Below are 26,296 nucleotides of genomic sequence, written 5' to 3' on the forward strand. Positions count from 1 at the left end.
AGGTCTTACTGTCCTGTTTCCCTAGTTTCCAACACCCCACACATGCACTGTGTCTGTGCTCTGGTGCCGATGGCTGGGGCTGGGTATTTAGCAGTTCTGGGATCCCTCTCCCTCACCACTCTGACTCCTCTCCTCCCACTGTGAGCTAGGGTGTGTGGCACTCAGTTCCTGCCGGGCCGGTGCTTATATCTTATTACCCCCTTCATGAGGCACTGGGTTCTCGCAGGTGTGGATGTGTTCTGGCTCTTGTCCTGTGTCTTCTGGTCTCTCTTTTAGGAAGAGTTTACTTTGTTGTATTTTCAAAAATATATGTCGTTTTGGGAAGAGATTTCTGCTGCTCTACTCACACTGCCGTCTTGGCTCTGCCCTTACTGAGGCTCTTTTTGTGGCCTATTATGTGGTCCATTCTGGAGAATGTTCCAAGTGCACTTGAGAAGAATGTGTATCCTGTTGCTTTTGGGTGTAGAGTTCTATAGATGTCTATTAGGTCCATCTGTTCTCGTGTGTTGTTCAGTGCCTCTGTGTCCTTACTTATTTTCTGTCTGGTTGATCTGTCCTTTGGAGTGAATGGTGTGTTGAAGTCTCCTAAAATGAATGCATTGCAGTCTATTTCCTCCTTTAGTTCTGTTAGTATTTGTTTCACATATGCTTTGCTCCTGTGTTGTGTGCATATACATTTATAATGGTTATATAATCCTGTTGGACTGAGCCCTTTATCATTATATAATGTCCTTCTTTATCTCTTGTTACTTTCTTTGTTTTGAAGTCTATTTTGTCTGATACTAGTACTGCAACACCTGCTTTTTTCTCCCTAGTGTTTGCATGAAATATCTTTTTCCATCCCTTGACTTTTAGTCTGTCCATGTCTTTGGGTTTGAGGTGAGTCTCTTGTAAGCAGCATATACATGGGTCTTGTTTTTTTATCCTTTCTGTGACTCTATGTCTTTTGATTGGTGCATTCAGTCCATTTACATTTAGGGTGATTATTGATAGGTATGTACTTATTGCCATTTCAGGCTTTAGATTCGTGGTTACCAAAGGTTCCAGGTTACTTTCCTTACGAAGAGTCTAATTTAGCTCACTTAGTATGCTGTTACAAACACAATCTAAAGGTTCTTTTCTATTTCTCTTCCTTTTTCTTCCTCCTTCATTCTTTATATATTAGGTATCAACTTCTGTACTTTTTCTCTATCCCTTGATTGACTTTGGGGATAGTCAATTTAATTTTGCATTTGCCTCACAATCAGCTGCTCCACCCTCCCTACCATGGTTTTACTACCTCTGGTGACAGCTATCCAACCCTAGGAACACTTCCATCTATAGCAGTCCCTCCAAAATAGAGTACAGAGATGGTTTGTGGGAGGTAAACTCTCTCAGCTTTTGCTTACCTGGAAATTGTTTAATCCCTCCTTCAAATTTAAAAGATAATCTTGCTGGATAAAGTAATCTTGGTTCCAAGCCCTTGTGCTTCATGGCATTGAGTACATCATGCCACTCCCTTCTGGCCTGTAAGGTTTCTGCTGAGAAGTCTGATGTTAGTCTGATGGGCTTTCCTTTTTATGTGATCTTATTTCTGCCTCTGGCTGCTTTTAACAGTCTGTCATTATCCTTGATCATTCCCATTTGAATTACTATGTGTCTTGGTGTTGTCTTCCTTGGGCCCCTTGTGTTGGGGGATCTGTGGATCTCCATGGCCTGACAGACTATGTCCTTCCCCAGATTGGGGAAGTTTTCACCAACTACCTCCTCTAAGACACTTTCTATCCCTTTCTCTCTCTCTTCTTCTTCTGGTATCCCTATAATGCTAATATTGTTCTGCTTGGATTGGTCACACAGTTCTCTCAATATTCTTTCATTTTTAGAGATCCTTTTGTCTCTTTGTGCCTCAGGTTCTTTGTATTCCTCTTCTCTACTTTCTATTTCATTTATTGTCTCCTCCACTGTATCCAACCTGCTTTTAATATCTTCCATCATGTTCTTTAATGATTGTATCTCTGACCTGAGTTCACTCCTGAGTTCTTGGATGTCTTTCCGTACCTCCATTAGGATGTTGATGATTTTTATTTCAAACTCCCTTTCAGGAAGAATCATGAGGTCCACATCATTTAAATCATTCTCGGGAGTTGTATTAACAATTTTACTCTGGACAATGTTCCTTTGGCGTTTCATGTTTGTATATGGCACCCTCTAGAATCCAGAAGCTCTCTTCTGGAGCTTCTGAGCCCCTGAAGCAATGTCGGGGGTTGCAGGGGAGTGGTACTGATGCCTGGGGGTAGGAAATAGCTGTTCCTTGCCTCCCGGCTGCTGTGCCTGTCTCCACTGCCTGAGCCAGTGGGCCAGTCACACAGGTATAAGTTTTTGTCCCAGAGCAGCCAGATATGGATCCCTGCTTTCCACAATCAGCTGGAATCCCAGTCTCCCCAGGAACTCTGCCTGTATTAACTTTCCAACCCAGTAGTCATGCGAGTCTCATGAAAGCACCATGAAATGTAGGTTTGTGCTCCCAGAGCAGATCTGCGGAGCTAGGGATTCAGCGGTCCCAAGTCTTCCTCTGCCTCTCTGCTCCGTTTGTCTTCCTCCCGCCAGTGAGCTGGGGTGGGGGAGGGGCTCGGGTCCCACAGAGCCACAGCTCTGATACGTTTCCCCGTTCGCTGAGGTCTGATCTTTTCTCCAGGTGTCTGCTGTCCTCTTTCCTGTTGCTCTCTCAGAATTAGTTGCACCAATTAAATTTTCAAATTTTATGCAGTTTTAGGAGGAAGCCTCTGTCTCTCCTCTCACACTGCCATCTTTAACCCTCTCTCTTTTTCCATAAAACTCTTAGAAGAAGAAAACTGGCAAAAATCTCTTGAACGTAAGCATGAGAAATTTTTTTCTGGGCACATCTCCCTATGCAAGAGAAACAAAAGCAAATATAAACAAGTGGGACTACATTAAACTAAAAAGCTTCTGTACAGCAAAGGACACCATCAGGAAAACAAACAACACAGTTTTGGATAATATATTCATTAATGACATATCCAATAAGGGTTTACCACCCAAAATATATGAAGTACTCATACAACTCAATAGCAAAAAGCAAGTAATCCCTGATTAGAAAAATGGGCAGGAGACCTGAATACACATTTTTCCAAAAAGATATAGAGACGGTCAACAGGCACATGAAAAGATGCTCCACATTGAAGATCAGCAGGGAAATGCAAATCAAAACCACAGTGAACTATCATCTCACACCAGTTATAATGTCCACTATCTAAAATACAATAACAAGTATTGGTGAAGATATAGAGAAAAGGAAACGCTACTATTCTGGTGGTGGGAATACTGCAACAGTGGAAAGCAGTTTGGAGGTTATGCAAATAAAATAAAAGTAGAAATACCATGCAACCCACTAAGCCCACTTCTAGGAATTAACTGGAAGAAAACAGAATCTCTGATTCAAAAAGATATATCCATCCCTGAGTTTACTGGCACATTATTTACAATAACCCTAATGGAAGCAACCTAAGTGTCCATCAGTAGATGAATGGATAAAGAAGAGGTGGTACATATACTATTATAGACCCACCTTTATTTACAATGGAATATTATTCACCATAATAATAGATATGATACCATTTGAAACCACATGGATGAGCCTAGAGGATATTTTGCTAAATGAAACAGGCTGTATGATTTTACCTGTATGTAGAATCTAAAAACGATACAAAACAAACTTAACAATATAGCAGTAGACTCATAGACACTGAGAAGTGACTGGTGGTTTCCATGGGGGAGAATTTGAGGTGAGTCAGTGAAACAGATGAAGGGGATAAAAAGGCACATAATATCAGTCATAATGTAAATTAGTCACAGGGATGGAAGCCCAGTATAGAGAACATAGTCAATAGTTTTGTAACATCTTTCTGCATTGATAGAGAGTAACTATACTAGTTCAAGCGAATATTTAATAATGTAAATAGGTAGCCATTGAATCACTATGTTGTATTCTTGAAACCAATATGATACTGTTTATCAAGTATACTTCAATGAAAAGCAACATATCAAAAAAAACACACACACACAAACACGCATACAAACAAGGTAATTTTTGTGAAAATACCTTTTCACTTACTACCTACAGTGTTTCTTTAATTTCTTCTACTATGGGGTTTGACAGCTGCCATATAATGACAGCTAAATAGAAATACTCCTTATGATTACATTTAATTAATTTCTACCAAAGCCACACAACATTATTTACTGATGTGTTTTAAGAAAATCTATTTCCACATGTAATAATCTGACTGCAATAACTGGTGTAATAAAACAAACACATTAAAACACAAAATAATATGGAGAAAAAGCAAATGGCTATGTTGTGGCTAGGACCTCCAGAACTATGTTGAATAGAAGTGAGGAGAGTGGGCATCCTTGTCTTGTTCCTGATATAAAATAATAAAAAAACTGTAAAATTGAAAAAACACTATACTTTGTGGTTAAAAAACTTATATAGCTATCAATATAGTACATACAACCAATAACAATTAAGAGTATAATTAGCCACATAATGTTAGTCACTGCCATAAATATATATAAAGGAAGAAATCAGTAGCTTTCATGCTTATGTAAAGTATAAAAATAGATATGTATGAAATATTAAATTTCTTCATTATACTTTCCAATTCGCCTTAACAATATGGTTTATTATGGCAATCATTCTAGTCTTCACTTAATTCTATACTGAGTCAAAACAGTGGCTCTATGCAGAAAAAACAACTTTGAGTTTAACTCAGATGAATGTTGGTCTTTATTTGACATGCATTATTTCCTTAATATGACATTTTGTTTTATGTAGATGAACTGCACGTTTCTTTCCAAATACAGATCTCATGTCTAGGCTATATTCCTGCACCACAGGTAATAATTAACAACATTTATCAAAGTGACTGTCTTTAAAGGCACTATGTGTACCTTCTCCTCTCCAATTGTTACAAAGGGAAGGAGACTAGAAAATTAAAAATAAACTTTCAAGGATGAAGGGGCAAAACAGAATATTAATCCATTTCCAGCTGAGTTAGTGTAACCACTACATCTTACTTTGAAGTAAGCAAAGAGCCTATCCTTGGGGAGAAAAGAATGAACATAAAGAGAACATTTTAAAAGTCTTTCATCTGAAATATTTGTTTCTTAAATTACTTATTCTTCTTAGAATGAGAATTAAAAGGCTTCTATCTAGGCCATAAAAGTGATATCCTCTTGAAGTTGTTAGGCTGAAGTGGAGAAATTGATATTTTTATTAAACCATTTTTTATTATGGGGTAGCCTAAGTATTTTATTCTTTTTGATGCAATTGTAAATGGAATTGTTTTCCTGATTTCTCTTAGTGTATAAGAATGCAACAGATTTCTGTGTATTAATTTTGTATCCTGCAACTTTGCTGAATTCAGATATTAGATCTAGTAATTTTGGAGTGGATTCTTTAGGGACAGTTGACTTCCTTCTTGCCTATCTGGATGCCTTTTATTTCTTTGTGTTGTCTGATTGCCGTGGCTAGGACCTCCAGAACTATGTTGAATAAAAGTGGGGAGTGCGCATCCTTATCTTGTTCCTGATCTTAAAGGAATAGCTTTCAGCTTCTCACTGTTAAGTATAATGTTGGCTGTGGATTTGTCATATATGTTGAGGGGTCCCATAGTACTTGCCCTCTATATCAATTTTGTTGAGAGTTTTTATGATGAATGGATGTTGAATTTTGTCAAATGCTTTTTCAGCATCTATGGAGATGATCATGTGGCTTTTAGCCTTCTTTTTGTTGATGTAGTGGACGATGTTCATGCATTTTTGAATGTTGTACCATCCCTGCATCTCTGTGATGAATCCCACTTGATCATGATGGATGATCTTTTTGATGTATTTCTGAATTCAGTTTACTAACATTTTGTTGAGTATTTTTGCATCTATGTTCTTCAGGGATATTGGTCTATAATTTTCTTTTTTTGTGGTGTCTTTGCCTGGTTTTGATATTAGAGTGATGTTGGCTTCACAGAATGAGTTTGGGAGTATTCCCTCCTCTTTTACTTTTTGGAAAACTTTAAGGAGTATGGATATTAGGTCTTCATTAAATGTTTGATAAAATTCAGCAGTGAAACCATCTGGTCCAGCAGTTTTGTTGTTAGGTAGTTTTTTGATTACCAGTTCGATTTCTTTAATGGTAATTGATCTATTCAGATTTTCTTTTTCTTTCTGGGTCAGCCTTGGAAGGTTGTATTTTTCTAGAAAGTTGTCCATTTTTTCTAGGTTATCCAGTTTGTTACCGTATAATTTTTCATAGTATTCTCTAATAATTCTTTGTATTTCTGTGGTGTCCATAGTGATTTTTCCTTTCTCATTTCTGATTGTGTTTATGTGTGTAGACTCTCTTTTATTCTTGATAAGTCTGGCTAGGGGTTTATCTATTTTGTTTATTTTCTTGAAGAACCAGCTTCTGCTTTCATTAATTCTTTCTATTGTTTTATTCTTCTCAAATTTATTTATTTCTGCTTTAATTATTATGTTCTTCCTTCTAATGACTTTGGGCCTCATTTGTTCTTCCTTTTCTAGTTTCATTAATTGCGAGTTTAGACTGTTCATTTGGGATTGTCCTTCTTTCCTGAGGTAGGCATGTATTACATTATATTCCCATTTTAGCACAGCCTTTGCTGTGTCCCATGGATTTTGTGTTGTTGAATCATTGCCATTTGTCTCCATATATTGCTTGATCTCTGTTTTTATTTGGTCATTGATCCATTGATTATTTAGGAACATGTTATTAAGCCTCCCTGTGTTTGTGGGTTTTTTCATTTTCTTTGTATAATTTTTTCAAGTTTCATACCTTTGTGATCTGAGAAGCTGGTTGGTACAATTTCAATCTTTTTTAATATACTGAGGTTCTTTTTGTGGCCTAGTATATGATCTATTCATGAAAATGTTTAATGTACACTTGAGAAGAATGTGTATCCTGTTGCTTTTGAATGGAGTCTTCTGTATATGCCTGTTAGGTCCATCTGTTCTAATACATTGTTTAGTGCCTTTGTCTCTTTACTTATTTTCTGTCTGGTTGATCTGTCCTTTGGGATGAGTGGTGTGTTGAAGTCTACCAGAATGAATGAATGCATTGCATTCTATTTCCCCCTTTAATTCTGTTAGTATTTGTTTCACATATGTAGGTGATCTTGTGTTGGGTGCATAGATATTTATAACTGTTATATCCTCTTATAGGACTGACTCCTTTATCATTATATAATGTCCTTCTTTGTCTCTTGTTACTTTCTTTTTTTGAAGTCTATTTTGTCTGATACAAGTACTGCAACTCCTGCTTTTTTCTCCCTGTTAGTTGCATGAAATATCTTTTCCCATCCCTTTACTTTCAGTCTGCATATGTCTTTGGGTTTGAAGTGAGTCTCTTGTAGGCAGTATATAGATGGTTCTTGTTTTTTAATCCATTCAGTGACTCTATGTCTTTTGATTGGTACATTCACACCATTTGCATTTAGGGTGATTATCAATGGGTATGTACTTATTGTCATTGCAGGCTTTAGATTCGTGGTTACCAAAGGTTCAATGTTAATTCCCTTACTATCTAACAGTCTAATTTAACTCACTTCATGTGCTATTACAAACACAACCTAAAGGTTTTCTCCTTATTTTTTTCCTCTTTTTCTTCCTCCTCCATTCTTTGTATGTTATGAATCATGTTCTGTACTCTTTGTCTATCCCTTGGGTCACATCTATTTAGCCTTAGGAACACTTCCATCTATAGGAGTCCCTCCAAAATGCACTGTAGAGGTGGTTTGTGGGAGGTAAATTCCTTCAACTTTTTCTTGTCTGAAAATTGTTTAATCCCTCCTTCAAATTTAAACAATAACCTTGCCAGGTATAGTATTCTTGGTTCAAAGCCCTTCTGCTTAATTGCATTAAATATATCTTGCCACTCCCTTCTGGACTATAAGGTTTCTGTTGAGATGTCTGATGATAGCCTGGTGGGTTTTCCTTTATATGTGATCTTTTTTCTCTTTCTGGCTTCTTTTAAAAGTCTTTCTTTATTCTTGGTCTTTGCCATTTTAATTATTATATGTCTTGATGTTGTGTTCCTTGGGTCCCTTGTGTTGGGAGATCTGTGCACCTCCATGGCTTGAGAGACTATCTCCTTCCCCAAATTGGGGTAGTTTTCAGCGATTCCCTCCTTAATGACTTTCTATCCCTTTTTCTCTCTCTTCTTCTGGTACCCCTGTAATATGAATATTATTCCGTTTGGATTCATCACACAATTCTCTCAATATTCTTTCATTCTCGGAGATTCTATTTTCTCTCTGTGCCTCAGCTTCTTTGTATTCCTCTTCTCTAATTTCTATTCCATTTTCTGTCTCTTCTACTACATTCAATCTGCTTTTAAATCCCTCCATTGTATGTATCATTTCAGATATGGAATTTCTTAATGATTGAATCTCCTACTTAAATTCGTTCCTGAATTCTTGAATAATTTTTCTGTACCTCCATGAGCATGTTTATGATTTTTATTTTGAACTCTTTCAGGCAGATTGGTGAGTTGAGTTTCATTTGACCCTTTTTCTGAGGCTTGTGAGATTTTGGTCTGAAGCATGTTCTTTTTACATTTCATATTTCTGTGTGGTGTCCACTAGTACCCAGAAGCTCCAGTCTCTGGAGCTGCTCAGCCCCTACAGTGAGGTTGGTGGTCATAGGGGAGTGGGGCTGGTGCCTGGGGTGAGGAAAGATCTGTTTCCTGTTTCCTGTCTGCGGTACCTGTCTCTGGTGTCAGAGCCAGTGGGCCAAGCACACAGGTGTAAGCCTCTGTGCTTTGCATCTCTAGTTGTTGTAGGTGGGGCCTCCCTCTGGCTTGCCTGATGCCAGCACAGTAACTGCAGCTTTGTGAACCAGTGTTGGCAGGCTAGGAGGAAGGCACAGTAGGCTGTGTGTCACAGTGGGGGGCCTCAGAGCTGAGGAAGCAGCCAGGGGGATGGGGCACCTGAAGCTTCTCAAAGTTCTCAGCCAGCTGGGCAGAGCACACCCTGACAACCTTGTCCAGCTCTCCCATACTCCGTGCATCAAACTCTGTGCAAACCCCTCTCCTTCAGCAGCTTTCTCACTGCTAGGAAGCCTCTCAGACCACCTGCCTTTCCCTTCTTCCAGAGCAGCTGAGTGTGAATCCCCTCCTCCATAAATGGCCAGAATCTTTCTCTCAAACACTCCACCTGTCTGAGCTCCCTGTCTTCCAGAGTACCACACACAGTGTTGGTTTCTGCTCCCAAAGCAGAACTCCAGGGCTGGGTGTTCAGCAGTCCCAGGCTTCCACCCTCTGCCCCGCTCCATTTGTCTTCCGGCCGCCAGTGAGCTGGGAAGGGGGAATGGCTTGGGTCCCGCCTGATTAAGGGTTTCTTACATTACCCTGTTTCGTGAGGTCTGCTCTGCTCCTAAGGTCTGTGAGCAGTCTGCTCAGCCCTCCCTCTTGTTGCTGTTTTAGGGCTAGTTGCATCAATTAACTACATTTTCATAATATCTGTGATTTTGGGAGGAATTCTCCATCTCACCTCTTACACTGCCATCTTGAAAGTCTGTACTTCTGAATTTTTTGATACTAATTTTTAATAAATTAAATGCATAACCTTTGCTATAACTTTATAACAAGCACAAACCCAATGATAGTGCTTAATCTCTCCTATATGGGTGTTTTATATTACCTCTATTGTATAAGTTGCATTTTGACACTTAAAATCATATATTCACACACACGGACACACACACGGACACACACACACACACACACACACACACACACACACACACACACACACACTGTTTTATCCCTTAAATGTAGCTAAGTAATCTATTACATTTAAGTAGATATGTTCTCTAGCAATTAGACTTTGAAAGTTCAATTTTGAGTGCATGAAATATTCATTACAATTTTCGTCAAATATTAGCAAAGTCCTCTCATTTGAATGATGCTACTATTCGAAAGAGGAGAAATGGCAGAGCCAGGTAACTACCCTGTGAGAGCATAGGTGCTCTATCTACTGATAACTTGGTGACTTGTTAAGTTGTACTAGATAAGTACTGGAATTAGATCAAACAAAATGGTCATGCATATTCCACCTAACTACAACTTTGGTCATTTATCAACTCTTTTTCAATCTATGAAATAAAAAGAGGAGCTGAATTTGTAAAATTTTACAAAATTTCCTGTTTTTTTACAACAAAAATAATTTTAAGTAGATTCAGATTCTCTATGTAAATATTTTGTATTGTTTACAAACTTTATAAAAGCCTTCATATATGTGCTTTTCCTTTCTTATTTCCTTTCCTTCTTTGTCTATAAAAATCTTACCCTTAGGTGTCAATTTTATAGTGAAAAAGAAAAGTAAGATTATGGTATGTGTCCATTTCATTCCAGTTTGTCACCTCAGGTGTACCATATGTGCATAAGCCTTAATTAGCCTGACTGGTGTATAGGAATTTTAATACCTTCCTGTATAAAAAAATGAAATACCTCTTGACAAATCAGGATTGTTTAATATTTGCCATTTTACAATCAATCTTGTTCCTTGTAAAATGGTAGAAACTAGGAAATTTTAACTATTGTTTCCAAAGCCATGTATGATAAGACTCCATTTCTTCCCCAAATGCCATTATTATTGAAATACCTATGAGAAATCACTTTGTGCAATAATGATGCTTGCTTACAAGTGTTATTATTGCTATTAAATAATAGGGATGATGGAGGAAATAGGGCCCTTAGTGCATTGAGTGAAGAAGCGCTGAATATTTATCATTATGGTCTCTCCTTTCTCCCACAGTTGAGGTAATAAACAGATCTACTTCTTGCTTTTAAGGATTTCCAAGTAGCTGTCAGGAAGTATGGCTACAAAAAGCAATCATGGATCCTGAATAGACATTTGGGACATTTGGAACAAAAAGAAAGGAAACATCCTAAGCAGAAGGATGCAGGTGATATTTAAATGCTACTTAACTTTGATTCAGGTAGAAAATAAAAGGGATAGCAAATTAACCTCCTTAAAGGTATCTTCATGACAAGAAATTTCTATTTCATTTTTTAAAAATAACCCATTTATACTTATCTCACAGAAAGGCTTTATTTCTTTTTTCTCACAAGGTTTTAAAACACTGTCTCCTGGGGTTTTTATGAACATCTCATGAATTAACATAAATGAAAACATCTGACTTACACTTGACACACACAAGGTACCTAAGTATTAGTTTGTGTCCCTCATGGTGAGCTCCTATGTACATTTTTTGTGCAAATATTCAGCAAATATTTTGTTATGGCTTATCTTAAAATATATGTCATCCTTTATTCTAGAGTCAGCACCTTAAAACTGTATGGTTTGAGCCAATAATTTTATAAATGAAAACAAAAGTGAAGCCATTCTAAGTAAATAGTTATGAGAACTCTAAGATGGAACAACCCATTTTTTTTTTCTGATTTTCAGTCTGTTCTTCAATCAGTTTTTAGTCTGTCTCTTTACCTGACTTATCAACTCCATGATAGCGGGAATTCTGTGTTTGGACCTCCCACAGTGTCCAGCACAGCTGCCAATACATATGTCCACTTGATATTTTCTAGTAATTTTTAAACTAAGAGAGTGTACCATGCTGCTGACTGTGCTGTCGGAATACTGAGGCGATAGAAGGATGGAACAATCCTCAGGCATGGAGGGTAGGGTGGAAATTGGGGCATTATGCCAGTTTGAAAAGAAAAAATATATATCATAACACTGTGACATTATATGTATTGTTGGTAAATCTGAGTATGCCTCTTTAAGTTTCTTTAGTAAATAGAAATGTCTCTGTAAATAACCTACCCAGAATTATTTCTGTAATACTTTTATAAAACAATAAACAAATGGACTAATGCAAATATATTAAAATTTTGATTAGGCCCCATGCTGAATCCTCATATAATCTTCCTTTGTTTCTTTTAAGCCATCAACATGTGGGCTACCATCTTGATTTTCTTATGATATAAAATATTTAATAAAATAATCATGATCAAGTAAAAAAGGAATTAATGCCTACTCACTAATTTAGCACCTGTATAACCATTATTTCATATTGACTGAACATTAAAAATGTTGATAATCAGTTTACATTTTTTTTAGTAAACAGCAATACTTATCTTGCTTTCAATATTTAAATCCACATCCAAATTATTTAGTGAGACAAAATTATTTGAGGTTGAAGAGTTTCATAAAATTCTTCTAATGGCTTTACTGGTTGGAACAAAGTTATATTCTAACTATTTAGCTATTAGAAGGTGATGAGGATTTTCAAAGAAATAGATGCCAATATTCTGATTCAAATTGATGGGTAAAAGAGCTTCTGCTTTGAAAACCATGCATAAGTGATTAGGAAAAAAAGATGGTATTATGTATTCTCAGCTCTCTGTGATCCTCTCAAGTGACCATATGGAACTGAATATGGAATTAAATCAGATACAGAATGCACTCTCCTCTACCTCAGTTTTCTTTCTTTTTTTTCCTTTTAACCCAGATTGCATCTCTCCATATGTTGGTTCCTATTTGTAATAGCACCAATTTTCCCTAGATTGCCTTTATATTGCATTAAAAAACCTGGGGTAAATGTCATTAACCATAGTTTTAGCCATTAGTCTAAACCCATCATTATACAATTGCTTTTTCATAGAATTTTCTCTGTATGTGTAATTATGACTAATTCAGGTCTCAGTTTGGAGAACTTTTCAGAACATTTTAGGTGCAGTGATTTACCTTAAGCAATATAACCAGCAAGGGGAAATTTGAAGTTGTAATAGTTGAAGGTCAAGTCTAAAATCAATTTCCTACTTTTATCTTTAAGAAAAGTGACAACAAAGAATTTATATTTGAATAAGAGTTACATGTTTGTTTAAAGTGTAGAAGCTTATAAGAAGAAAGTAAATATAAACAGGGAACATGAGAAGGAACAGAGAAAATATAGTTACTTTGAATATTAAATATATAAAAATAGATCATATAATATTGAAATAAAGTTAGCAATTTTGGAAGGATTATATGAATACATAATTTTGCTATATTAATGTAAATATACAGATATGTTTATAAATACAGACATTATTCACAATACTGCATATTTATTTGAAATGCAAACATTTAAAAAGTATAATGTAAATTTTACTGCCTTGAAAAACATTTGCAGCTACTGTCTCCTTAAAAAGAAACAAATGAGTCTGTAAGTTTAGGTCCTTCCACAGGTGTTAAAAGGGGCTCCAGATTTCAGGGTTCTTCCACAATAATCATTTCTATCTAGGCCTCAGATCTTGTAAATATCAGCTCCCAGGAGCATAGAATAAAATATAATCTATTGAAATACCAGACCCAGAGAGAAAACTAGATAAGTTTTATGGAATTTGTCATTCAAACAAAGGCACATACCAACATAAATATCAAGCAAACAATCAAACACTCATGAAATACTGGCAGTAAACAAAATACATGAAGCTATTTGGCAGGAAATGACAGATTCTTTAACTGAATAAATAAATTATTCTAGAAGGTTCATTCATTGACTAAAGGAATTGGGAATAGGTGAAACAATTTATCCCACTCTTCTTTAACCCATATATAACTATTGGCAAAAGCAATTGGGAATAGGTGAAGCAATTTATCTCACTCTTCTTTAACCCATCTACATAGGCCAAATTCAGTACCCAGTGCTATGCCCTTAACAAACAAACTGGCCTATATTTTATACAGAAGGAAAGTAAACGTGCAAATACATTTCTGCCTTTTTTATTCTTGATATTTTTGACCCAAAGGCAAGAATATTTCTTACAACTGTAATGTTCCTTAGAACTGACAAGTGTAGAAAACAATATATTGATAGTGCTAGGTTACTGGCACATCCTGAAGAATAACTTTTCTGCTAGTAAGACCTCATTTTTCAGGAGCTTGCTTTGCAGGAATTTAGATTGATTTTAGGTATCTAAGTTTATATGCTACACCCCATAACTGTTCCAATTCCTGACCAGGGCTCAGCCCTCTTGTGCTACTGTGTTTCTCCAGTCTGATGAGCAAGGCATTGCCCACATTGTTTTATATCCCCGGATGCTGCCACCTCAGGAGCTCAGACAGATTTCTCTTTGGCTTATTTTCCCTAACAGCACATTCAGAAGAGCAGACTGTGTGGGTGTCTGTGTGTATCTGTATGTCTGTATAAACTAAGTTTTTATTTGCAATATTTACAATGCTTAAAAATATATTAAGTAATTCTTAAATATCCAAAGAATTCCACAGTGAAGAAATTCCACCTAGTATAAAATGAATTCTAGTTATAACAACCCATTACCAAAATCCTGATATCCAATAGTAATATACAGCTATCACTTACTTTTGGAAAGTTAGTGTCACACTACTGTGACTTTAATAAAGACCTGCTTTTCAAAGAATACTAAAAGGTGAACATTATTGTGAATAAATACATAGTCCATTCTATCAAATGATTCATGTAAGGATTGATGGTGGTAAGTCTTAATGGAATTAACTAGTTGTTTTGGCTTTTAAGTAGTTTTTTTTTCTGGTATTTAGTATTCTTTGAAAAGCACAGGTTGAAAGGAACTAAAATACAATTCTGGCTAAGTAATTTTTGTTTCAAAAGCCTGGATATCTTGAATGTGTATGGCCTGAATTATCTAAGTCAACATTCTTTAACTTCTCATACATAAATGGAAATTATTTAACTGTTCCAAATAGTCTTGAATAAATATCCCCTAAGAATGTCTACAATTCAGATATCTACAGCATAAAGTTAAAAATAAATGTTATAATATTTTTCAAATTAAAACAAAATTAAAAAGTAAAAAAATAATGACCTGCATTAGCACTTGTTTTCAATAACTGAAAAAAATCCAAAGAGGATTTTCACTTTTACAGAAAAAAAGGTGAAAATCCACGATAGCCTTTGGTGTTTATTTTGAAGGAAGCTGAGCTGTTATAAAGGCAGCATGTACCCTGAGCAGCAGGAGTGGAACCCCCAAGCTCCTTCTCCAGGAACTATTCTCAGCATCTTAGCACCAAACTGCCATAGCTTTGAACTGTCTCTTTGCTTTATTTCAATTTATTTTGAGTGAATTTTAGCAAGGTGCATCCTAAGGTATCAAAAAAGCTTAAGAGAGGTTATTTTGGGGGCCTGAGAATGCTAAAAATGTTTCCATATAAAGTAATGGTAATTGCTTCTTTGCTTTATGCCATATTGGCTTATGGAAGTTTTCATAGGAACATTCAAGTTTCAAATAGCAAGGGAAACCTGTATTTAATATGTTTTTAACTTTCAAATTGAAATAATAATAAATATTATTCTTTTGGAATTTATCTGTGCCTATGTTGATACTGGCATTCTTTTCCTCACCTTCTAAAGTGAGATAATCGGAAACAGAAGTTAAAGGTTTTCCTATTATAATAACTGAACTTTTAAAAATGTACTTTTTAATCAGTAGTTAAGGAAAATTATCGCAGAGAAGATATGCAACCCCTTATTTCATATGCAGCTAAAGTTTTAAAGTTAGAGGCATTTTGTGAGGATAAAGTAGGAGAAATAGGAAAAAAACAAAACATTAGTTCAAACCTACTTGACTAGAACCTAGAATAATTACTTCTACTTGGTGTGTACAAAATATACTTTTTTGAATTCTAAACTAGTTTCACTCTTTCTATATGACGAAGCCATCTTATCACACAGAGCCATCCTAAACACAAATAATGGAATATATGCATATTGTCTTATGGCTGGTCTTTTTCTTTTTTTTTTTCTGATCAATAAACAATTATAAAACCATCATGTTCTTATAGAAGCAGTTAACAATGTTAAATATTTTAGAATCAGAAGTGAGTTCCGGAATCCTTGCACCATTTCTCAAAATACTTCCAGATTATTGTGCAAAAATATTCTAAAGAAAAATAATGATGATGGCGGTAGAGGAATTATATGGTCAAATATGTTTAGGAAAGTGCAGATTATCTCTTGACAATTTATAAAGCATTCTAGTATATTAAAACCAAAACAATAATGTAGAAAATTATTTCCAAACTTATCTGCCCACAAAACAACCTGTGATCACTCTTATCCCAAATGTATTTTTAAAACAGATTTGTTCAACATCTTACTCAGTGGGTCAAAGTCAGGACAATTATAAATTGTGGTAAGTCAGCCACTATAAGCGTTAAACAAATTGAAGGCTCTGAATTATTTAGTTTAAAATGTATATGAGTGAAGTAGATTTTAGGTTTTCCCTTAAATATAACTCTTATGTTTTCTATATACACCTGAAGTTGAAGAGAAAGAAATGAAGTTACATCTGACTTGTCACCTGTGCACAGTCTTCCAACCACTCACTGGCGTTCTGGACAGAGGATTCTGTACCACAAAACACTGATATTCCCACGTGTTATTGAAAAGACAAAATTGAGAAACTCTGGTTCCAAAACCTAACTTAATGGTCTGAAAATAAGCTTTATTTCCTATGCAGACATTTGCATACTTCTTAGAATTATATATCACATAAGAACTTTATTGATGGTAATTATAAAATCTGCATGAAAATCTGACAACTTCTGGGAAGACATACAAGGAAAAGGGATAAACAAAGAAATTCCTTTCTCTGAGAAAATGTTAAGCAGAATGACCTGACACTACGTAAGGGCATACTAGTGAAATTTTGCCTGGTGTTTACAGTTAATTTGAGGTGCTGCTGAACATTATGAAAATTTCCCTAGTGTTTTCTAAAGTTTGCAAGTAATCAGTACTGGATTTATAAGGTATTCCTCTTAAGAGTTTTTCAGAATTGTTTTTACTATATGTCATACTTTCTTTGAGTCAATACTTACACTATTCTGAATATACATAAATACAAATCTGGTTTAAAATCACTGTTTTTATTTATTTTTTATCCACAAAATGGAACGTTCTGCCCTTTGAAATGTAATGATTTTTTATGGTGAAGTGAAAACTGGACTTTCTGAGCTCTTAAATACACAGGTACCCACACATGTAAGATCTATAAGCCTGGATTAATTTGGGGTGTGTGTAATATATGTATGTGTATATATGCATTTGCGGGTATGAATGTAGATAGTCTCTATTTCTGGTTCTGCCTGTCTTACTTTATACGTACTATTATAAACTACAACTGAGATATTTAAATGGCAATTTATTAAGTCTAATTTAATAATCAGACTCTGATCCATAGTTTCCTAACAGTATTTGTATGTTAGGAGTTAGGGGCAGAATAAGGCTTAGATATTTGCCATCAAAAGTTGCCCCAAAATATATTGTTAAAACATTTGTTGAATAAATGAAAATAAAACATAAAATGAATCAAATCTTTGTGTTCCTTTTGATCCAAATAAACTGAAAAATAACTAACATTTCAATCTGTGTTTTCCTTTAACTTATTCCTTATTAGAGATTAAAAGGTAACAACATTGACACTAAAGTTTTATTAATAATGAGATTAACAGGCATAAGTTGCTAATGCCAAAAATCTTTCTGTGTATTTTACACTAATAATCACCAAATAGATATAATTGAATTCACTGTTCTCCTTTAGAAATATATTGCTTATTTCCTCTATACAACATAATACATTAAAAGTTTTAAATTCTTAATAAGGTGACTTTAATACTTATAAAATATTTGATATATTTGAAAAAATGTATATTTATCTTTCTTTCAAGACTATCTCTGCTTATTCCATGACCAAAACATAAGATATTTAAGAACCATTTATACGTACTGTGAATCACTAGGACATATCACATTTAAAAAATTTTTATTAAGTTATTATTAATATACACTCTTATGAAGTTTTCACATGGAAACCAATGTGGTTACTACATACACCCATATTATCGAGTTCCCCCCCATACCCCATTGCAGTCACTGTCCATAAGTGTAGTAAGATGCCACAGAGTCACTACTTGTCTTCCCTGTGCTACCCTGTCTTCCCTATGATCCCCCCCGACACCATGTGTGCCAATCATAATACCCCTCAATCCCCTTCTCCCTCCCTCCCCAACAGCCCTCCCCCACCTCTCCCTTTTGGTAACTACTAGTTCCTTCTTGGATGCTGAGAGTCCACTGCTGTTTTGTTCCTTCAGTTTTGCTTCAATGTTGTACTCCACAAATAAGGGAAATCATTTGATACTTGTCCTTCCCCACCAGGCTTATTTCACTGACCATAATATCTTCTAACTCCATCCAGGTTGTTGCAAATGATAGGATTTGTTTCTTTCTTATGGTGAATAATATTCCATTGTGTGTATGTACCACCTCTTCTTTATCCATTCATCTACTGATGGACACTTAGGTTGCTTCCATACCTTGGCTATTGTAAATAGTGCTGCGATAAACATAGTGGCGCATATGTCTTTTTGAAACTAGGATCCTGAATTCTTAGGGTAAATTCCTAGGAGTGGAATTCCTGGGTCAAATGGTATTTGTATTTTGAGGTTTTTGAGGAACCTCCATACTGCTTTCACAATGGTTGAACTAGTTTATATTCCCACCAACAGTGTAGGAGGGTTCTCCTTTCTCCACATCCTGGCGAGCATTTGTTCTTCCTAGTCTTTTGTATGTTGGCCATCCTAACTGGTGTGAGGTGATATTTGCATTTCTCTGATAATTAGCAATGTGGACATCTTTTCATGTGCCTGTTGGCCATCTGATTTCTTCTTTGAAGAAGTGTCTGTTCACATTCACTGTCCATTTTTTAATCAGGTTATTTCCTTTTTGGGTGTTGAGGCATGTGAGGTCTTTATATGTTCAAATAATAACCCCTTGTCAGATATGTCATTTACAAATATATTCTCCCATACTGTAGGATGCCTTTTACTTTTGCTGATGATGTCCTTTGCTATACAGAAGCTTTTTAGCTTGATGTAGTCCCATGTGTTCATTTTTGCTTTTTTCCCTTGACTGAGGAGATGTGTTCAGGAAGAACTTGCTCATGTTTATATTCAGGAGTTTTTTGCCTATGTTTTCTTCTAAGAAGTTTTTGGTTTCATGACTTACATTCAGGTCTTTGATCCATTTAGAGTTTACCTTTGTGTATGGGGTTGAACATTAATCCGGTTTCATTCCCTTCATGTAGCTGTCCAGTTTTGCCAAAAACAGTTGTTGAAGTGGCTGTCATTTCCTCATTTGTATGTCCATGGCTCCTTGATCCTATATTAATTGACCATATATGCTTGGGTTTGTATCTGGGCTCTCTAGTCTGTTCCATTGGTCTATGAGTCTGTTCTTGTGCCAGTATGAAATTGTCTTGATTGCTGTTAGATAGAATTTGAAGTTGGGGAGCATAGCTTCCTGCTTTATTCTCCCTACTCAGGATTGCATTGTCTATTCAGGGTCTTTTGTGGTTCCATATGAATTTTAGAGCTATTTGCTCTAGTTCATTGAAGAATTCTATTGTTTTTTTGATAGGGATTGCTTTGAATCTGTATTTTGCTTTAGGCAGGATGGCCATTTTGGCAATATTCTTCCTATCCATCAGCATGGGATGTGTTTCCATTTTTTGGTATCTTCTTTAATTTCTCTCATGAGTGTCTTGTAGTTTGCAGAGTATAGGTCTTTTCACTTCCTTGGTTAGGTTTATTCCTAGGTATTTTATTCTTTTTGATGCAATTGTAAATGGAATTGTTTTCCTGATTTCTCTTTCTGCTATTCCATCATTAGTATAAAGGAATGCAACACATTTATGTATATTAATTTTGTATCCTGCAACTTTGCTGAATCCAGATATTAGATCTAATAGTTTTGGAGAGGATTCTTTAGAGGTTTTTTTTTTTTTTTTTTTTGAGAGGGCATCTCTCATATTTATTGATCAAATGGTTGTTACCAACAATAAAATTCAGTATAGGGGGGGTCAATGCTCAATGTACAATCATTAATCCATCTCAAGCCTAATTCTCATCAGTCTCAAATCTTCTGAAGCATAACGAACAAGTTCTTACAAGGTGAATGAATTCTTACATAGTGAATAAATTCTCACATAGTGAACAGTACAAGGGCATTCATCGCAGAAACTTTCAGTTTTGATCACGCATTATGACCTACAAACAAACAGGTCAAATATGAATATTCATTTGATTTTTGTACTTGATTTATATGTTGATCCCACATTTATCCCTTTATTATTATTATTATTTTTATTTTTAATAAAATGCTGAAGTGGTAGGTAGATGCAAGATAAAGGTAGAAAACATAGTTTAGTGCTGTAAGAGGGCAAATGTAGATGATCAGATGATCAGGTGTGTGCCTATGGACTAAGTATTAATCCAGGCTAGACAAGGGCAGCAAAACATCCACGGATGCAGAAGATTTCTCTCAAAGTAGTGGGGGTGAGGTTCTGAGCCTCACCTCTGTTGATCCCCAAATTCTCACCTGATGGCCTCCCTGCAACTGTGCCTGTCTTAGGTTGTTCCTCCCTTGAGGAATCTTACCCGTCTCTGGCTAACCAGTCATCTTCTGGGGCCATACAGGGAAATGTAAAGTTGGTAAGTGAGAGAGAAGCCATATTGTTTGAAAAGGTTAGCTTTTTACTTCTTTGCAGATTTATGCCCTGTGGCTTCTATGCCCAGCACTTGTCTCGAGGTATCTTTACCACCTGGAGGAATTAGGATACTCGGTAAATTCGATATGAGGCACGAATTCTATATAAGGGTTGTAATTAGAAAGGAAGAAGAAAAGCTATAGATGTAGCATATGGAAGGAAACATGGGAGGATTGATTATTTCTTTGACATATCTTCTTGTAGAGTACCTTAAGTATGTATAGGTTTTAAACTACTATTTTGCACACACATATTAACATAATAGGAATACGGTGACATAAACAAAGCAAATCTATAATTACCAGCCATCTCCAGTGAAGCCAAGAAAACCATTTAGGCACCCTAGGCATTTGTGAAAATTTATCTATGATATGATGGATATTGTCCAACTGTACTTGAACAGTCTGAGAAAAATCAGACAAATTAAAGCAACCCATTTCTGGGATCTGTTCACATCCCATATGTTCTTTTAACTGTAGATAGTCTATAGTCATGAGATTTTGGAGTGCTACAACTTGCACCCCTCCCAACTCCTGGTTGAGTTCCAACAGTACAGATCCGGTCAAATTCGTTGTCTCAATGTATGCACATGCCAGCCTAGACATCTCCCTCCTCATTCCTATGGCAAGTCCAGGAGACGGTGGGCTGGATGCAGCCACAACCGCAGCATCGTCCGGATCCCTGTGGAGGCTTTTTGATGATCATCCCCCGGCACAAGTCCTCCAGGGAGTGCTGATGCCGGAACCTCCTCCTCATATCGTATCTTCGTTCATTTTCTGGGTATCCAAGCTGGGCCTTCAACTTCTGCATAGAAACAAACGGACCCTTTGCCCACACTTTGACGTGCCCTCTATACCACTGTGCAGAACTTATTGGAGGTCAGTACACAGTAACTGCTTTTTTTTTTTCTATTAAGAGAAAGGAATATTATCAGAAAAGAATACCTCCATAGCTGATCATCTGACACCCTTTAAGTGGTCAACATTAAGGATATTTAAAGCATGCATTGATCTTTGATTTACCAATAGTTTTACCCTATCAAGGAGTAATCCCCCTTTTCTTTCTTTCTTTCTTTTTTTTTTTTAATTTTTAATCTACACTTACATGAAGAATACTATGTTTACTATGCTCTCCCCTATATCAGGTCCCCCCTAACAACCACATTACGGTTACTGTCCATCAGCTTAGCAAAATGTTGTAGAGTCACTACTTGTCCTCTCTGTGTTGTGCAGCCCACCCTCCCCTTTCTCCCTCCCACCCATGCATGCTAATCTTAATACCCCCTTTCTTCTCCCCCCGCCGTCATCCCTCCCTGCCCAACATCCTCTCCAGTTCCTTTCCCTTTGGTACCTGTTAGTCCATTTTTGGGTTCTGTAATTCCACTGCTGTTTTGTTCCTTCAGTTTTTCCTTTATTCCTGTACTCCTCAGATGAGTGAAATCATTTGGTATTTCTCTTTCTCCACTTAGCTTATTTCACTGAGCATAATACTCTCCAGCTCCATCCATGTTGCTGCAAATGGTTGGATTTTTCTACTTCTTATGGCTGAGTAGTATTCCATTCTGTATATGTACCACATCTTCTTTATCCATTCATCTACCGATGGATATTTAGGTTGCTTCCAATTCTTGGCTATTGTAAATAGTGCTGCGATAAACATAGGGGTGCATCTGTCTTTCTCAAACTTGATTGCTGCATTCTTTGGGTAAATTCCTAGGAGTGGAATTCCTGGGTCAAATAGTAGGTCTGTTTTGAGCATTTTGATGAACCTCCATACTGCTTTCCACAATGGTTGAACTAATTTACATTCCCACCAGCAGTGTAGGAGGGTTCCCCTTTATCCACAGCCTCGCCAACATTTGTTGTTGTTTGTCTTTTGGATGGCAGCTATCCTTACTGGTGTGAGGTGATACCTCATTGTAGTTTTAATTTGCATTTCTCTGATATTTCGTGATGTGGAGCATCTTTTCATGTGTCTGTTGGCCATCTGTATTTCTTTTTTAGAGAACTGTCTGTTCAGTTCCTCTGCCCATTTTTTTATTGGGTTATTTGTTCTTTGTTTGTTGAGGCGTGTGAGCCCTTTATATATTCTGGATGTCAAGCCTTTATCGGATCAGTCATTTTCAAATATATTCTCCCATATTGTAGGGTTCCTTTTTGTTCTATTGATGGTGTCTTTCGCTGTACAGAAGCTTTTCAGCTTAATGTAGTCCCACTTGCTCATTTTTGCTATTGTTTTCCTTGTGCAGAGAGAGATGTTCAAGAAGAGGTCACTCATGTTTATGTCCAAGAGGTTTTTGCCTATGTTTTTTTCCAAGAGTGTAATGGTTTCATGACTTACATTCAGGTCTTTGATCCATTTTGAGTTTACCTTTGTATATGGGTTAGACAATGGTCCAGTTTCATTCTCCTACATGTAGCTGTCCAGTTTTGCCAGCACCATCTGTTGAAGAGACTGTCATTTTGCCATTGTATGTCCATGGCTCCTTTAGCAAATATTAATTGACCATATATGTTTGGGTTAATTTCTGGAGTCTCTAATCTGTTCCACTGGTCTGTGGCTCTGTTCTTGTGCCAGTACCAAATTGTTTTCATTACTATGGCTTTGTAGTAGAGCTTGAAGTTGGGGAGTGAGATCCCCCCTACTTTATTCTTCTTTTTCAGGACTGCTTTGGCTATTCGGGGTCTTTGGTGTTTCCATATGAATTTTTGAATTATTTGTTCCAATTCATTGAAGAATGTTGCTGGTAATTTGAGAGGGATTGCATCAAATCTGTATATTGCTTTGGGTAGGATGGCCATTTTGACGATATTAATTCTTCCTAGCCATGAGCATGGGATGAGTTTCCATTTATTAGTGTCCCCTTTAATTTCTCTTAAGAGTGACTTGTAGTTTTCAGAGTATAAGTCTTTCACTTCTTTGGTTAGGTTTATTCCTAGGTATTTTATTCTTTTTGATGCAATGGTGAATGGAATTGTTTTCCTGATTTCTCTTTCTATTGATTCATTGTTAGTATATAGGAAAGCTACAGATTTCTGTGTGTTAATATTGTATCCTGCAACTTTGCTGTATTCCGAAATCAGTTCTAGTAGTTTTGGAGTGGAGTCTTTAGGGTTTTTATGTACAGTATCATATCATCTGCAAATAGTGACACTTTCACTTCTTCTTTACCAATCTGGATTCCTTGTATTTCTTTATTTTGTCTGATTGCCGTGGCTAGGATCTCCAGTACTATGTTAAATAACAGTGGGGAGAGTGGTCATCCCTGTCTGGTTCCCGATCATAGAGGAAATGCTTTCAGCTTCTCGCTGTTCAGTATAATGCTGGCTGTGGGTTTATCATATATGGCCTTTATTATGTTGAGGTAGTTACCCTCTATTCCCATTTTGCTGAGAGTTTTTATCATGAATGGATGTTGAATTTTGTCAAATGCTTTTTCAGCATCTATGGAGATGATGATGTGGTTTTTGTCTTTCTTTTTGTTGATGTGGTGGATGATGTTGATGGATGTTCGAATGTTGTACCATCCTTGCATCCCTGGGATGAACCCCACTTGGTCATGGTGTATGATCCTTTTGATATACTGTTGAATTCTTTTTGCTAATATTTTATTGATTATTTTTGCATCTACATTCATCAGGGTTATTGGTCTGTAATTTTCTTTTTTGGTGGGGTCTTTGCCTGGTTTTGGTATTAGTTTGATATTGGCTTCATAGAATGAGTTTGGGAGTATTCCCTCTTCTTCTATTTTGTGGAACACTTTAAGGACAATGGGTATTATGTCTTCTTTGTGTGTCAGATAAAATTCTGAGGTAAATCCGTATGGCCCCGGGGTTTTGTTCTTGGGTAGTTTGTTGATTACCGTTTCAATTTCTTTGCTCATAATTGGTTTGTTTAACTTTTCTGTTTTTCCTTGGTCAGTCTTGGGAGGTTGTATTTTTCTAGGAAGTTGTCCATTTCTTCTAGGTTTTCCAGCTTGTTGGCATAGAGGTTTTCATAGTAGTCTTTAATAATTCTTTGTATTTCTGTGGAGTCTGTCGTGATTTTTCCATTCTCATTTCTGATTATGTTGATTTGTGTTGATTCTCTTTTTATATTAATAAGTTGGGCTAGAGGCTTATCTATTTTGTTTATTTTCTCAAAGAACCAGCTCTTGGTTTCGTTGATTTTTGCTGTTGTTTTATTCTTCTCAATTTTGTTTATTTCTTCTCTGATCTTTATTATGTCCCTCCTTCTGCTGACTTTAGGCCTCATTTGTTCTTCTTTTTCCAGTTTCGATTATTGTGATGTTAGACTATTCATTTGGGATTGTTCTTCCTTCTTCAAGTGTGCCTGGATTGTTATATACTTTCCTCTTAAGACTGCTTTCGCTGCGTCCCACAGAAGTTGGGGCTTAGTGTTGTTGTTGTCATTTGTTTCTATATATTCCTTGATCTCTATTTTGATTTGTTCATTGACCCATTGATTATTTAGTAGCATGTTGTTAAGCCTCCATGTGTTTGTGAGCCTTTATGTTTTCTTTGTAGAATTTATTTCTACTTCTATATCTTTGTGGTTTGAAATATTGGTTGGTAGAATTTCAATATTTTGGAATTTACTGAGGCTCTTTTTGTGAGCTAGTATGTGGTCTATTCTGGAGAATGTTCCATGTGCACTTGAGAAGAATGTATATCCTGTTGCTTTTGGATGTAGAGTTCTATAGATGTCTATTCGGTCCATCTGTTCTAGTGTGTTGTTCATTGCCTGTGTGTCCTTACTTATTTTCTGCCCGGTGGATCTAGCCTTTGGGGTGAGTGGTGTGTTGAAGTCTCCTAAAATGAATGCATTGCAGTCTATTTCCCTCTTTAGTTCTGTTAGTATTTGCTTCACATATGCTGGTGCTCCTGTATTGGGTGCATATATATTTAGAATGGTTATATCCTCTTGCTGGACTGAGCCCTTTATCATTATGTAGTATCCTTCTTTATCTCTTGTTACTTTCTTTGTTTTGAAGTCTATTTTGTCTGATATTAGTACTGCAACCCCTGCTTTCTTCTCACTGTTGTTTGCCTGAAATATGTTTTTCCATCCCTTGACTTTTAGTCTATGCTTATCTTTGGGTTTAAGGTGAGTTTCTTGTAAGCAGAATATAGATGGATCTTGCTTTTTTATCCATTCTATTACTCTGTGTCTTTTGATTGGTGCATTAAGTCCATTTACATTTAGGGTGACTATTGAGAGTTATGTACTTATTGCCATTGCAGGCTATAGATTCATGGTTACCAAAGGTTCAAGGTTAGCTTCTTTAGTATCTTACTGCCTAACTTACCTCACTTATTGACCTGTTATATACACTGTCTGGAGATTCTTTTCTTCTCTCCCTTCTTATTCCTCCTCCTCCATTCTTCATATGTTGTGTGTTTTGTTCTGTGCTCTTTTTAGGGGTGCTCCCATCTAGAGCAGTCCCTGTAGGATGCCCTGTAGAGGTGGTTTGTGGGAAGCAAATTCCCTCAGCTTTTGCTTGTGTGGGAATTGTTTAATCCCACCATCATATTTAAATGATAGTCGTGCTGGATACAGTATCCTTGGTTCAAGGCCCTTCTGTTTCATTGCATTAAGTATATCATGCCATTCTCTTCTGGCCTGTAGGGTTTCTGTCAAGAATTCTGATGTTAGCCTGATGGGTTTTCCTTTATAGGTGAC

At 36.3% G+C, this 26,296-nt stretch overlaps 1 long non-coding RNA gene across 3 annotated transcripts in view; it reads left to right on the forward strand.

The window, feature by feature from the left end:
• The window catches only part of LOC140849778 (uncharacterized), a 317,738-nt gene that overhangs the window by 40,155 nt on the left and 251,287 nt on the right, over positions 1–26,296 (forward strand). For 2 of the 3 annotated variants that reach the window (XR_012131964.1, XR_012131965.1), the window contains 2 exons: positions 10,866–10,980; positions 16,335–17,319. The exons of the other annotated variant lie outside the window; for it this stretch is intronic. This is a non-coding gene — a long non-coding RNA (uncharacterized lncRNA). Of the gene's footprint in view, positions 1–10,865; positions 10,981–16,334; positions 17,320–26,296 lie in introns of those variants that run through there. 3 annotated transcript variants of the gene reach the window in all.

The sequence above is a fragment of the Manis javanica genome, chromosome 5, assembly GCF_040802235.1.
Source record: "Manis javanica isolate MJ-LG chromosome 5, MJ_LKY, whole genome shotgun sequence".
Lineage (NCBI taxonomy): Eukaryota > Metazoa > Chordata > Mammalia > Pholidota > Manidae > Manis > Manis javanica.